This window comes from Macaca thibetana, chromosome 13 (assembly GCF_024542745.1).
Source record: "Macaca thibetana thibetana isolate TM-01 chromosome 13, ASM2454274v1, whole genome shotgun sequence".
NCBI classification, from domain to species: Eukaryota; Metazoa; Chordata; class Mammalia; order Primates; family Cercopithecidae; genus Macaca; species Macaca thibetana.
In genome coordinates this window covers 101,370,532-101,385,585 of record NC_065590.1, presented here as the reverse complement: position 1 = coordinate 101,385,585, position 15,054 = coordinate 101,370,532, and the positions used below count along the sequence as shown (strand labels likewise).

The window sequence follows — 15,054 nt, the reverse complement described above, 5'->3', positions numbered from 1 at the left end:
TCGAACTCCCAACCTCAGGTAATCCATCAACCTAGGCCTCCCAAAGTGCTGGAATTACAAGCATGAGCCACTGCCCCCAGCCAGGAGTGATTACTTCTAACTAACAATTCCACATGCATGGCAACAGCAGGAAGTGCCCATTTGTGAAATCTCCCTGGGCCAGATAAAGAAAGCATCTGCTTATGTTGTGTTGTGTCTGTCTCCATTAGAAGATGTAGCCATAGGACAAAGTACAGGATGTTTGTCGTTTCAATCTCAAGCACACCTTGAAACTTGAGATGAAAGGTTGTTGAAAACAGAGAACTTACTCATTAAAGCCAGGAAAAGCCTTTTTCTCCCAGAGTCAAATGCTCTGTCTTGGATAGTTGGCCTAAAATTACTTAGTAACACTGGCTACTTTTGTTTAAATGCTAAAAAATGTTTACTGAAGATTCGCTTGAAGGGTCAAGGGATTAGCAAGCCAAATATCGTTAGAAAAATACCTACTCTGTGCTCTTGGATGCAGGGTGCTTCCTGAAAAGTCCCAGAAAGGAAAATTCTATTCTCAGAGGCCAGTAAAGTTTAGGAGAAATCAGGTGAGTCGCTGAGGCTTCTCTGCCTCATTTCTATGAAAGAAGCAGTCATGGTCCTGAAATAATGCACCCTGTTTCCTTGGTAAACTTTGGCAGAATGAGCGTAAAGGTAGATCCAGCATCCTCTTGGGTCTGTTTATGGGAAAAATCTTGTTTTCCTGGCTTCCTCCAGTGCCCATGTCTAGCTCAGTACTGTGGGAAATGGGAGAAAAGCCAAGGATGAGGACCCCTCCCTGAAGGCGTTTACAATCCCATAAGGGAGATAACATTGAGTTGAAGATCAGAAGAACTGAAAACAATAGGTGGATTTAACAATTTTTTTTTTTGAGACGGAGTCTCGCTCTGTCTCCCAGGCTGGAGTGCAGTGGCCGGATCTCAGCTCACTGCAAGCTCCGCCTCCTGGGTCCACGCCATTCTCCTGCCTCAGCCTCCCGAGTAGCTGGGACTACAGGCGCCCGCCACCTCACCCGGCTAGTTTTTTTTGTATTTTTTAGTAGAGACGGGGTTTCACCGTGTTAGCCAGGATGGTCTCGATCTCCTGACCTCATGATCCACCCGTCTCGGCCTCCCAAAGTGCTGGGATTACAGGCTTGAGCCACCGCGCCCAGCCAACAATTATTTTTTCTTTTGCATGCCTACCTGTAGCCCCTGTAGGGGACACGTGTCTTGGCTGTTCCAGCCCTCAGAGAGTGCATGGAGAAGTGGGGCAGGAATCACAAAATGAAACAACTCCATGTTCTGTGAGCCTGGAAGTAGCAGATTAAACATGACAATCTGAGTCACGAGGAGGGAGGACGTGGGGATGCCCGGGTAGGATGAGTGATAGTGCCTGAAATAATAAAAGGTAAACTGACTTCAAACTATACTACTAGGCTACAGTAACCCAAAGAGCATGATACTTGTAACAAAACAGATATGTAGACCAATGGAACAGAACAGATGCCTCAGAAATAATGCCACACATCTACAACCATCTGATGTTGGACAAACCTGACCAAAACGAACAATGCAGAAAGGATTCCCTATTTAATAAATGATGTTGGGAAAGCTGGCTAGCCATATGCAGAAAATGGAAACTGGACCCCTTCCTTACACCTTATACAAAAATTAACTCAAGATGGATTAAAGAGTTAAACATAAGACCTAAAACCATAAAAACACTAGAAGAAAACCTAGGCAATACCATTCAGGATATAGTCATGGGCAAAGTCTTCATAACTAAAGTACTGAAAGCAATTGCAACAAAAGCCAAAATTGACAAATGGGATCTAATTAAACTAAAGAGCTTCTGCAGAGCAAAAGAAACTATCATCAGCGTGAACAGGCAACCTACAGAATGCGAGAAAAGTTTTGCAGTCTTTCCATCTAACAAAGGGCTATTATCCAGAATCTACAAGGAACTTAGACAAATTCACAAGAAAAAAAACAAACAACCCCATCAAAAAGTGGACAAAGGATATGAACAGACACTTCTCAAAAGAAGACATTTATGTGACCAACAAACATGAAAAAAAGCTAATCATCACTGGTCATTAGAGAAATGCAAATCAAAACCACAATGAGACACCATATTTAACCTTGTTAGAATGGCAATCATTAAAAAATCAGGAAACAACAATTGCTGGAGAGGATGTGGAGAAATAGGAACGCTTTTACACTGTTGGTGGGAGTGTAAATTAGTTCAACCATTGTGGAAGACAGTGCGGCGATTCCTCAAGGATCTAGAACCAGAAATACCATTTGACCCAGCCATCCCATTACTGGGTATATACCCAAAGGATTATAAATCATTCTACTATGAAGATACATGCACACATATGTTTATTGTACTACTATTCACAATAGCAAAGACTTGGAACCAACCCAAATGCCCATCAATGATAGACTGGATAAAGAAAATGTGGCACATATATATTGTGGAATACTATGCAGCCATAAAAAAGGATGACTTCGTGTCCTTTGCAAGGGCATGGATGAAGTTGGAAACATAATTCTCAGCAAACTAGCACAGGAACAGAAAACCAAACACCACATGATCTCACTTATAAGTGGGAGTTGAACAATGAGAACACATGGACACATGGAGGGGAACATCACACACTGGGGTCTGTTAGGGGGTGGGGGGCTAGGGGAGGGATAGCATTAGGAGAAATGCCTAATGTAGATGATGGGTTGATGGGTGCAACAAACCACCATGACACATGTATACCTATGTAACAAACCTGTACGTTCTGCACATGTATCCCAGAACTTAAAATGTAGTTAAAAAAAAGAATAAAAGGTAGAATTTATGGGCTGCAATATGTCCCCCTTAAAAGAGTAATAAATTCTTACTCTCAGTAAATGTGGCCTTATCTGAAAACAGGGGCTTTGAAGTGATCAAGTTAAGATGAAGTCGTTAAGATTTAGCCCCTAAACCAATATGACTGGTGTCTTTACGGAAAGAGGAAATCTGGTCACAGACACAGGGAGGACGCCATGTGAAGGTGACAGCAGAGACCAGGGTGGTCCTTCCACACATCGAAGACCACCAAAGGTTGCCAGCAAACCACCAGAAGGCGGAAGAGAGGCTGGAAACAGAGTCCCCCTCACAGCCTCAGAAGGAATCAACACTGCCAACACCTCTGCCTCGGACTTCCAGCCTCCAGAACTGCTAGACAACACGTTTCTGTTGTTTAAGCCCCTAGTCTATGTGACTGTGATGTGGAATCCTAGCAAACCAATACAGGGAGTCTTGGATTCTGTCCAGGGAAGACATCCAGCAGGATGGGAGGGAAGGGCCTTCTCCACTTACAGAGGGGCTTCCTTGACCCCTGTGCAGGTGCATGAGAGGTCAGACAGGCTTTGTGAACGTCGCTGGCTCAGCAGCGCTCAGACAAGGGAGAGCAGCAGCTAAGTCCGGAAAGGTGGCCAGAAGTGACAGCACATTCTGCGTCGGATGAGTCTAGGAGGCAATGGGGGGCCTGCCTGGGTTTGTAAGCAGGGACTAGAGAAGATGAAAGGGAAAGCTGGATATCTCATCCGGCAAGGATGGAGAACCCTCTTCAAGCTCTTAGAGCAGCCACGAATGTGGAGGGCAGGTGCAGGGACTTGTAATGTTCAAGAATGTGGCGGGCAGGTGTAGGGCAGGTGTGAGTGCTGTAAGCCCAGAAAACAAGCCCTTCCACATCAATGCTGCTTGTGTAATAATCCAAGTGGCTTTATCTGGATCTTCCCACTCCCAGCTTGAGGCACCTGGCCTGCCCTTGGGTCCCCACAGTGCCCTGCCATGGCTTGGGGACCCAGCTGGGTCTGTTCTTTCTGCCAGCCATGGGGGTGTCAGGTGGGAGAAGGACCCTGCTGCCACTTGACCCTTACAAAGTCCAGTGTGGCCTGGTGTCTTCTGCAGGTCCCAGGCTGTGGGACTCACTGTTCCCTGTTAGCCAGGGTCTGGCTGGAGGTGATCCAGCCCGGGTTTCACTGGGGATCTGTGGCACCTGCCTTGGAAGTGTGCTTTGTCATGACGGCCTGCACCCCCAGCAGTCCTGGGTGGCTCCATCACTGTGCTGCTGGCGTGGTTTTTCCTCAGGAAGGACACCTGGATGCATGTTGATGCAGTGGCATTTATCAGACTCTGCAATAGTCCTTACTTAGATGTTCATTTCATTGCAGTCACTTGGCCCAGTTGTAAATACACCCCCGATACTGCCAACACTAGCTTGTAGGTGAACGAGAAAGGGCAGATGAGGAAACTGAGCACTCAGTACCCACAGGGGACATTCACCAAGCTCCTCAGTGCTCCCACCAAGTGACTGGGAAAGGAAGCCCCTGGGAGCCCATTGGACTGAAAACCTAGAGGCACTTGTCTTATGGCAGTGGATTCTTCTCCTCCTTTCTGTTTAGTGTCAGAGGGGGGGGGGGGGGGGGGGGGGGGGGGGGGGGGGGGGGGGGGGGGGGGGGGGGGGGGGGGGGGGGGGGGGGGGGGGGGGGGGGGGGGGGGGGGGGGGGGGGGGGGGGGGGGGGGGGGGGGGGGGGGGGGGGGGGGGGGGGGGGGGGGGGGGGGGGGGGGGGGGGGGGGGGGGGGGGGGGGGGGGGGGGGGGGGGGGGGGGGGGGGGGGGGGGGGGGGGGGGGGGGGGGGGGGGGGGGGGGGGGGGGGGGGGGGGGGGGGGGGGGGGGGGGGGGGGGGGGGGGGGGGGGGGGGGGGGGGGGGGGGGGGGGGGGGGGGGGGGGGGGGGGGGGGGGGGGGGGGGGGGGGGGGGGGGGGGGGGGGGGGGGGGGGGGGGGGGGGGGGGGGGGGGGGGGGGGGGGGGGGGGGGGGGGGGGGGGGGGGGGGGGGGGGGGGGGGGGGGGGGGGGGGGGGGGGGGGGGGGGGGGGGGGGGGGGGGGGGGGGGGGGGGGGGGGGGGGGGGGGGGGGGGGGGGGGGGGGGGGGGGGGGGGGGGGGGGGGGGGGGGGGGGGGGGGGGGGGGGGGGGGGGGGGGGGGGGGGGGGGGGGGGGGGGGGGGGGGGGGGGGGGGGGGGGGGGGGGGGGGGGGGGGGGGGGGGGGGGGGGGGGGGGGGGGGGGGGGGGGGGGGGGGGGGGGGGGGGGGGGGGGGGGGGGGGGGGGGGGGGGGGGGGGGGGGGGGGGGGGGGGGGGGGGGGGGGGGGGGGGGGGGGGGGGGGGGGGGGGGGGGGGGGGGGGGGGGGGGGGGGGGGGGGGGGGGGGGGGGGGGGGGGGGGGGGGGGGGGGGGGGGGGGGGGGGGGGGGGGGGGGGGGGGGGGGGGGGGGGGGGGGGGGGGGGGGGGGGGGGGGGGGGGGGGGGGGGGGGGGGGGGGGGGGGGGGGGGGGGGGGGGGGGGGGGGGGGGGGGGGGGGGGGGGGGGGGGGGGGGGGGGGGGGGGGGGGGGGGGGGGGGGGGGGGGGGGGGGGGGGGGGGGGGGGGGGGGGGGGGGGGGGGGGGGGGGGGGGGGGGGGGGGGGGGGGGGGGGGGGGGGGGGGGGGGGGGGGGGGGGGGGGGGGGGGGGGGGGGGGGGGGGGGGGGGGGGGGGGGGGGGGGGGGGGGGGGGGGGGGGGGGGGGGGGGGGGGGGGGGGGGGGGGGGGGGGGGGGGGGGGGGGGGGGGGGGGGGGGGGGGGGGGGGGGGGGGGGGGGGGGGGGGGGGGGGGGGGGGGGGGGGGGGGGGGGGGGGGGGGGGGGGGGGGGGGGGGGGGGGGGGGGGGGGGGGGGGGGGGGGGGGGGGGGGGGGGGGGGGGGGGGGGGGGGGGGGGGGGGGGGGGGGGGGGGGGGGGGGGGGGGGGGGGGGGGGGGGGGGGGGGGGGGGGGGGGGGGGGGGGGGGGGGGGGGGGGGGGGGGGGGGGGGGGGGGGGGGGGGGGGGGGGGGGGGGGGGGGGGGGGGGGGGGGGGGGGGGGGGGGGGGGGGGGGGGGGGGGGGGGGGGGGGGGGGGGGGGGGGGGGGGGGGGGGGGGGGGGGGGGGGGGGGGGGGGGGGGGGGGGGGGGGGGGGGGGGGGGGGGGGGGGGGGGGGGGGGGGGGGGGGGGGGGGGGGGGGGGGGGGGGGGGGGGGGGGGGGGGGGGGGGGGGGGGGGGGGGGGGGGGGGGGGGGGGGGGGGGGGGGGGGGGGGGGGGGGGGGGGGGGGGGGGGGGGGGGGGGGGGGGGGGGGGGGGGGGGGGGGGGGGGGGGGGGGGGGGGGGGGGGGGGGGGGGGGGGGGGGGGGGGGGGGGGGGGGGGGGGGGGGGGGGGGGGGGGGGGGGGGGGGGGGGGGGGGGGGGGGGGGGGGGGGGGGGGGGGGGGGGGGGGGGGGGGGGGGGGGGGGGGGGGGGGGGGGGGGGGGGGGGGGGGGGGGGGGGGGGGGGGGGGGGGGGGGGGGGGGGGGGGGGGGGGGGGGGGGGGGGGGGGGGGGGGGGGGGGGGGGGGGGGGGGGGGGGGGGGGGGGGGGGGGGGGGGGGGGGGGGGGGGGGGGGGGGGGGGGGGGGGGGGGGGGGGGGGGGGGGGGGGGGGGGGGGGGGGGGGGGGGGGGGGGGGGGGGGGGGGGGGGGGGGGGGGGGGGGGGGGGGGGGGGGGGGGGGGGGGGGGGGGGGGGGGGGGGGGGGGGGGGGGGGGGGGGGGGGGGGGGGGGGGGGGGGGGGGGGGGGGGGGGGGGGGGGGGGGGGGGGGGGGGGGGGGGGGGGGGGGGGGGGGGGGGGGGGGGGGGGGGGGGGGGGGGGGGGGGGGGGGGGGGGGGGGGGGGGGGGGGGGGGGGGGGGGGGGGGGGGGGGGGGGGGGGGGGGGGGGGGGGGGGGGGGGGGGGGGGGGGGGGGGGGGGGGGGGGGGGGGGGGGGGGGGGGGGGGGGGGGGGGGGGGGGGGGGGGGGGGGGGGGGGGGGGGGGGGGGGGGGGGGGGGGGGGGGGGGGGGGGGGGGGGGGGGGGGGGGGGGGGGGGGGGGGGGGGGGGGGGGGGGGGGGGGGGGGGGGGGGGGGGGGGGGGGGGGGGGGGGGGGGGGGGGGGGGGGGGGGGGGGGGGGGGGGGGGGGGGGGGGGGGGGGGGGGGGGGGGGGGGGGGGGGGGGGGGGGGGGGGGGGGGGGGGGGGGGGGGGGGGGGGGGGGGGGGGGGGGGGGGGGGGGGGGGGGGGGGGGGGGGGGGGGGGGGGGGGGGGGGGGGGGGGGGGGGGGGGGGGGGGGGGGGGGGGGGGGGGGGGGGGGGGGGGGGGGGGGGGGGGGGGGGGGGGGGGGGGGGGGGGGGGGGGGGGGGGGGGGGGGGGGGGGGGGGGGGGGGGGGGGGGGGGGGGGGGGGGGGGGGGGGGGGGGGGGGGGGGGGGGGGGGGGGGGGGGGGGGGGGGGGGGGGGGGGGGGGGGGGGGGGGGGGGGGGGGGGGGGGGGGGGGGGGGGGGGGGGGGGGGGGGGGGGGGGGGGGGGGGGGGGGGGGGGGGGGGGGGGGGGGGGGGGGGGGGGGGGGGGGGGGGGGGGGGGGGGGGGGGGGGGGGGGGGGGGGGGGGGGGGGGGGGGGGGGGGGGGGGGGGGGGGGGGGGGGGGGGGGGGGGGGGGGGGGGGGGGGGGGGGGGGGGGGGGGGGGGGGGGGGGGGGGGGGGGGGGGGGGGGGGGGGGGGGGGGGGGGGGGGGGGGGGGGGGGGGGGGGGGGGGGGGGGGGGGGGGGGGGGGGGGGGGGGGGGGGGGGGGGGGGGGGGGGGGGGGGGGGGGGGGGGGGGGGGGGGGGGGGGGGGGGGGGGGGGGGGGGGGGGGGGGGGGGGGGGGGGGGGGGGGGGGGGGGGGGGGGGGGGGGGGGGGGGGGGGGGGGGGGGGGGGGGGGGGGGGGGGGGGGGGGGGGGGGGGGGGGGGGGGGGGGGGGGGGGGGGGGGGGGGGGGGGGGGGGGGGGGGGGGGGGGGGGGGGGGGGGGGGGGGGGGGGGGGGGGGGGGGGGGGGGGGGGGGGGGGGGGGGGGGGGGGGGGGGGGGGGGGGGGGGGGGGGGGGGGGGGGGGGGGGGGGGGGGGGGGGGGGGGGGGGGGGGGGGGGGGGGGGGGGGGGGGGGGGGGGGGGGGGGGGGGGGGGGGGGGGGGGGGGGGGGGGGGGGGGGGGGGGGGGGGGGGGGGGGGGGGGGGGGGGGGGGGGGGGGGGGGGGGGGGGGGGGGGGGGGGGGGGGGGGGGGGGGGGGGGGGGGGGGGGGGGGGGGGGGGGGGGGGGGGGGGGGGGGGGGGGGGGGGGGGGGGGGGGGGGGGGGGGGGGGGGGGGGGGGGGGGGGGGGGGGGGGGGGGGGGGGGGGGGGGGGGGGGGGGGGGGGGGGGGGGGGGGGGGGGGGGGGGGGGGGGGGGGGGGGGGGGGGGGGGGGGGGGGGGGGGGGGGGGGGGGGGGGGGGGGGGGGGGGGGGGGGGGGGGGGGGGGGGGGGGGGGGGGGGGGGGGGGGGGGGGGGGGGGGGGGGGGGGGGGGGGGGGGGGGGGGGGGGGGGGGGGGGGGGGGGGGGGGGGGGGGGGGGGGGGGGGGGGGGGGGGGGGGGGGGGGGGGGGGGGGGGGGGGGGGGGGGGGGGGGGGGGGGGGGGGGGGGGGGGGGGGGGGGGGGGGGGGGGGGGGGGGGGGGGGGGGGGGGGGGGGGGGGGGGGGGGGGGGGGGGGGGGGGGGGGGGGGGGGGGGGGGGGGGGGGGGGGGGGGGGGGGGGGGGGGGGGGGGGGGGGGGGGGGGGGGGGGGGGGGGGGGGGGGGGGGGGGGGGGGGGGGGGGGGGGGGGGGGGGGGGGGGGGGGGGGGGGGGGGGGGGGGGGGGGGGGGGGGGGGGGGGGGGGGGGGGGGGGGGGGGGGGGGGGGGGGGGGGGGGGGGGGGGGGGGGGGGGGGGGGGGGGGGGGGGGGGGGGGGGGGGGGGGGGGGGGGGGGGGGGGGGGGGGGGGGGGGGGGGGGGGGGGGGGGGGGGGGGGGGGGGGGGGGGGGGGGGGGGGGGGGGGGGGGGGGGGGGGGGGGGGGGGGGGGGGGGGGGGGGGGGGGGGGGGGGGGGGGGGGGGGGGGGGGGGGGGGGGGGGGGGGGGGGGGGGGGGGGGGGGGGGGGGGGGGGGGGGGGGGGGGGGGGGGGGGGGGGGGGGGGGGGGGGGGGGGGGGGGGGGGGGGGGGGGGGGGGGGGGGGGGGGGGGGGGGGGGGGGGGGGGGGGGGGGGGGGGGGGGGGGGGGGGGGGGGGGGGGGGGGGGGGGGGGGGGGGGGGGGGGGGGGGGGGGGGGGGGGGGGGGGGGGGGGGGGGGGGGGGGGGGGGGGGGGGGGGGGGGGGGGGGGGGGGGGGGGGGGGGGGGGGGGGGGGGGGGGGGGGGGGGGGGGGGGGGGGGGGGGGGGGGGGGGGGGGGGGGGGGGGGGGGGGGGGGGGGGGGGGGGGGGGGGGGGGGGGGGGGGGGGGGGGGGGGGGGGGGGGGGGGGGGGGGGGGGGGGGGGGGGGGGGGGGGGGGGGGGGGGGGGGGGGGGGGGGGGGGGGGGGGGGGGGGGGGGGGTTTTTTTTTTAACCCTTTTTGTTTGTTTGTTTGTTTTGTTTGTTTTTCCATGTCTTCTCTACTGGCAATTGAGGAGTGCCATAAAACAAGAGACTCTCCGTTCAGTGAAAGTCCTGGAGTATTTCGTAACTGGGGTGGATAGTTTAGATATTGATGCCAGGAAAAGAGAGGCGGTTGTCCTCGGAAGTTGGAACAGCTGAAATATTATTATCAGGTCAATGTGCTCCCTTCCTGGGTATGGCGATAGTCAGAGCAGACCCTCCACTTTCTTCATGAAAATCCAGGCCTGTGCCTCAAATACCTCCTGAGGCTTACTGGAGAGAGAGGAATTAAAGTAAGTCGGAGTTCTCCAAAGGCTTCCCTGCGACAACCAGAGGACTCATTTTCTTCGTAGATTTTAGGGCAAAATGTAGACTGCTTAGTATGGATCCTTTGAATTTCTGGCATGGTCACATGTGCATGTGCGTGCGTGTGTGTGTGTGTGTGTGTTTAACAAGGCTACTTAAAAAGCTATCTCCCTTACTCTGCATGATTGCCTTGTGTCTGTGGTGAACTTCTAGGAAATGTAAATTTGCTTTTCTTTTTTTTTTTTCCTTTTGTGCATGAGAAAGTGGCAACTTTGCAAAAACAAGCCAGGCATCTGTTCACTTTTTGTAGAAACTGAGAAACAATATTGTGATTTTTTTTTTAAAAGAGAGAAACTCCCAACTCCTATAACAATTTTTGTTGAAGAAATATTCATGTTAGAATGACTAGCCATTATTACGCACTTATAAGGTATAACTGTGTGGTGCTAGACATTAAAAATATAACAGTTTTCCCTAAAAGGAACATTTATTTCCAGGAGCAGGAAAACCTAGCAGCAGGCTTTTATGGTTCCACGGCGCATGCACAGCGTACAGTAAGTGCTACAGAAACATTAGCGCATAAGTGCCCATTAGCCTCGCACAGAAGACTCCAGGGCCCATTACTCAGACTTCTAAAGGCTCAATATTGGATCACTGTTATCAAACTAAGATTAGCTAAAAATTTACCTGGTACTGGCCGGGCGCGGTGGCTCACACCTGTCATCCCAGCACTTTGGGAGGCGGAGGCGGGCGGATCACGAGGTCAGGAGATCGATACCATAAAAATACAAAAAAAAAAACTAGCCGGGCGTGGTGGCGGCGCCTGTGGTCCCAGCTACTCAGGAGGTTGAGGCAGGAGAATGGCGTAAACCCGGGAGGCGGAGCTTGCAGTGAGCCAAGATCGCGCCACTCACTCCAGCCTGGGCGACAGAGCGAGATTCCGTCTCAAAAATAAAATAAAATAAAATAAAATAAAATAAAATAAAATAAAATAAATTTGCCTGGTACTTCCTTAGAGATGACCTCATCAGTTTAATACAAAGTTGATAGAAGGGGTATTTTGTTATCCCGATTGCCAATTTTGACTTTTACAGGAAATGCAGACTTTGAAATGTTGTCTTAAATATGGGCATGCCTTTTTTTTTTTTTTTTTTTTTTGCCTTCTTTAGATACTTTGGGGGTTTTAAGATTTACTCAAGCTAATGACCCACTTCTACTCACAGCATTCACTTGCATTACACAATTAGGCAACATTCACCAAACATTCATCAAACAATACGGAATCTGGACAAGAGGGGAGAGCAACGTCTGGATAAAATTATCAGCTGGATTTAGGGATGAGAACCCGGCTCATTGCTTTCTCAGTTTTACATTATAAAACCAGGCAGGCCCCTAAAGTGATAATCGTAAGCACGGGCTTAATATTGAAGAGGCCACGGTACTTCAGAATTTGCTTGAGGATCCATTTATAAATAAATCACACCCCAAGAGTCCTTTCTCATGGTGCTTTGCAACCATAATTAGGCAAGCTGTTTCTGCAGTGGCCTCTAGTAATTCACTTGTAAAGAAATTTTTCTCAAATTTTTATACTTATTGAATTATGTGCATTTTATTTCAAAATAAATATATTCATTCATTCATTGTTTTCATCAATCTTTCAGTCTGCAAATGTCCACAAAAGACTTGCAAGCAGCATGAAGTAGAAGATAGATGGACACAGAAACTAATTATTTCACCACAGTGTGGATAAAGCCGCAACCGAGGTGGATGCAAAGCAGCTGGGAGAGATTCAATCAGCCTGGGAGGGCAGGAGCAACCCAGGAAGGCTTCCAGGGAAGGCCGTGATTAAACCGAGTATTAAAGGTTGAGAATGAATGTATTCAGGTCGTCGCTGAAGAAAGAAGGAGAGCTATTCATAATCGGCAAGCGTATTTGGAGAAATCAATAGTCTGAGATAAAGGAGACAGCACGCTGTTGCAGAAGAATCGTGATCGATGCCGTCAAACAAATGTACGTTCTGCAGCAAGGTGCTGCTCGGTCTGGCCGAGTGAGTCTGCTCTTCTTATCTGTCAAACAGGGAATAACATCCCCAAATCACAGGGCGTGGCAGAGGAGGAAATGGAAGTGAGTATAGAAGGGCCTGTTTAGTGCCACATGCAATTATCAAAGCGTAGCAACTGACTTTCTGTGGGACGTGCCATATAAATCCATAGTCTTGCTTTTCTTTTCTTTCCATTCATTTCTCCAATCTTCCTAATACTTCCTGAACTTTGAAAATAAAAAGTTAACTTCTAAACCTCACCTGTTACACTGACTATGCACTTGGATGCCTTTGGGGATGAAAAAAAATGAGTAGGGGTGGGAAGGTAAATATTACAACCACATTAGAGGGAATGGCCATTTGCAGTGGCGAGGCTCCACCTTTCCCTTAAAACATGCAGCTTTCACGCTCCTTGAAGGGAGAATGCTGAATGTTAGTGCTAGCTACCTTTCAAATATGCATTACTATCACATTTTAAAACATTTTTGACACTGAGGTGTTCTTGAGTAATATTCCAACATAATTTAGTATTCAATATTTAAGGACAAATATTAAGAATTTGTGTTAAATTTTTAAAAACTCAGAAAATCTGTGTTTAAGAGCATGTTACATCAGAGTAAAGGATCAATTATGAGTGTTCAGAGCCTGATACATCACATGGAATTGTTTACAAATTTATTAGTTTTTAAAATCTTTTTTATGAGAGACTCTCACTCTGTTGCCCAGGGTGGAGTGCAGTGGTGTGATCTTGGCTCACTGCAACCTCTGCCTCCTGGATTCAAGTGATTCTCATGCCTCAGCCTCCTGAGTAGCTGGGATTACAGATGTGCACCACCACACCCAGCTAATTTTTGTATTTTTTAGTGGAGACAGGGATTCACCATGTTGGCCACGCTGGTCTTGAACTCCTGGCCTCTAGTGACCCACCTGCCTCATCGTCCCAAAGTGCTGGGATTACATGTGTGAGCCACCATGCCCATCCCTGTGGTTCACAAATGTAAATATGAAGAATGTTTTTGGCTGTATTCTTTTAAATGCATATCTTTTAGTCTATAGTATATTCTCCCATGGAAGTTCTCTCTAAGTCTCATGCCCTCAGAGTGTGGCTCAGAGGCCTTGGCAGTTGAAAATCTTTCTGCTGATACAAGCGTCCAACCCTTATTTTGGAGTATGGCTTCTCAAGCAACTGTACCTTTCCTCTCCCAGAAGCACATGCTAGAGCATAATACAGGGGCTGGTACAAATCGGCGTTTGCAAACTGAGACTTTCAGAGTCTCCACGTGCCAGAGAATCCTCTCTAGGTCTCAGCACCAACGGGTGGTGGCTGCTACTGGTGACCTTGTTGCTTAGTTATCTTCAACAGTGGCCCAGGTGCTTCTCCTTTAGGTTAAGTGTTGAGTTGTGACTTTGTATTCTTGCCTCCCCACTTCTCTCCCACTCCTGTCACCTCAATGCCTAGATGTGATAAATATGTGTTAGGTCGATTAATTAATGCAAAACGAATGAATGCCGAAGACTTGCAATGTACAGTACATAAAGAGAGTTACCCAGTTGGTGTCTTAGCAGCTGAGGTGATTCAGGGACAGGACTTTTCAATATGTATTATTAAGGGGCTTCCAACATCTCCCTGATGTTTCCTTACAAGACTTGCGAGGTAGTTTAGCCAGTTTCAAAACCTCATGCTATAATTTCTCAAGCATGTAAATGCATTTCTATTCATTAGAAATAAGGGTAGGAGATTGGATCAAGTAGCAAGTTTGAACACATGATTTTATGGTACTATGGAGAGTTTGACTTTTCTTAAATCATCATCTATTATCAAAAGGAAGTGTTTGCAGAATTCCAGATCCCGGGAGCAGGACTCTATCTCCAGTGCAGACTGGTGGCTGGTCCTCACCGGTGCTGGACATCTCCCAAGAGTCCCTGGATGGCTCTCACTTCTGTGTCCATGGTAACCTTGCGAAAACATCCCTAATTCTGTCCACCTGTAGAGCTGGCCACCTGTCTCCCCATTGTCAACAGATCTTTTTGGCTATGTCACAGTACTTGGAAAGCATAAGGTGCAATTTCTATCCACCTATTTTCCCAAAGATGGAAAACTTATTTTCCCTTAGGGCTTCCTTTGCTCTTGCAGTGGAAACAGCGTCTGTCCTCCCGGCTGGGGCTAATTCTTCTATCTGGGTCCAAGCTCCACCCTTCCTGACACCTTTCTAGACTCACTTTTATCTTCTTTTTCTAAAATCTTCAACCTTTCCCTGCATACTGGTCCCTTCTTGCCATTAAGCATATATCTCAAGTGTCAGCAAACATGAAAGAAAAAAACTGAAACCTCAAAGTCCCCAGAACACATTCCCCTCTAGTCACCACATTCTTTCTCGTCGGCTTCCCAGACATGTTTACACACTCTGCTCTTCCTTCCCCACCTGACATCTCACGTCTATCCCCGCCCTGAGACGCTCTTGCCAAAGTGTTGGAGCTTTCTCTGCATGTCCAAATCCAAAGGGTACTTCAAAATCCTTATTGTTCTTGGCTGCTGTGAACATTTGGCCGGGTGTTTCGACTCTTCCTTGTGACTATGGCCTGCTTATCTAGGGCCTTCTTCTCAGATCACTTTATTGCTTTTTTGTTTTCTGCTCAGTCTTTACATGGAGATCTCCTTACCATTCTGCCCCTGGCTTTTCTTCTCCCTCACAATCCCGCTTTACTCCTAGCACGTTTCCCCACAACGTCCTCCCAGCCCGGACCTCTCTTCCTGGGTTCCACGTGCATGGTTCTACTTGCCTGCTCACCTTCTCCTCTCAAAGGCATCCCCAAACTCAACACAGCCCCATTTGAACACATTAGCAACTTCTCTGTCCCCTGAAAAACCTGCCTTTTCTTTATTATCCTCTGTCTCCCTAAATGGCACCACTCCTCCCCTGGTGCCCAAGGCAGGGATGAGACCTAGGTGTCATGAAGACTGCCATGGAAGCGAGCTCACCACTCCCATCTCACTCCCCCGCAGGAGGTGACTGCTGCTGGGAGCCGAGTAGCTGCCAGCAATCCCTGGTTGCTCCCAGCAATGTCCATGCCCCGTGGTATTCCTCTGATGGGCTTCTTTTTGCTCCAGGACACCCTGCAGCCTGGCCGAGACTGGCTGAGAAATGCTGCTGTTGGAAGCTCTCCAACCCAGCCTCCTTCCATCCTCTGCTTCCGCAGACAGCAG

General features: G+C 63.1%; 1 long non-coding RNA gene across 1 annotated transcript in view; it reads left to right on the top strand.

Annotated features, from left to right (window-relative positions):
- The window catches only part of LOC126933484 (uncharacterized), a 451,653-nt gene extending 439,738 nt beyond the window's left edge, over positions 1 to 11,915 (top strand). The window contains exon 3 of the long non-coding RNA XR_007718635.1: positions 11,470 to 11,915. This is a non-coding gene — a long non-coding RNA (uncharacterized LOC126933484). The remainder of the gene's footprint in view (positions 1 to 11,469) is intronic.
- The last annotated feature ends 3,139 nt before the right edge of the window (positions 11,916 to 15,054 follow it).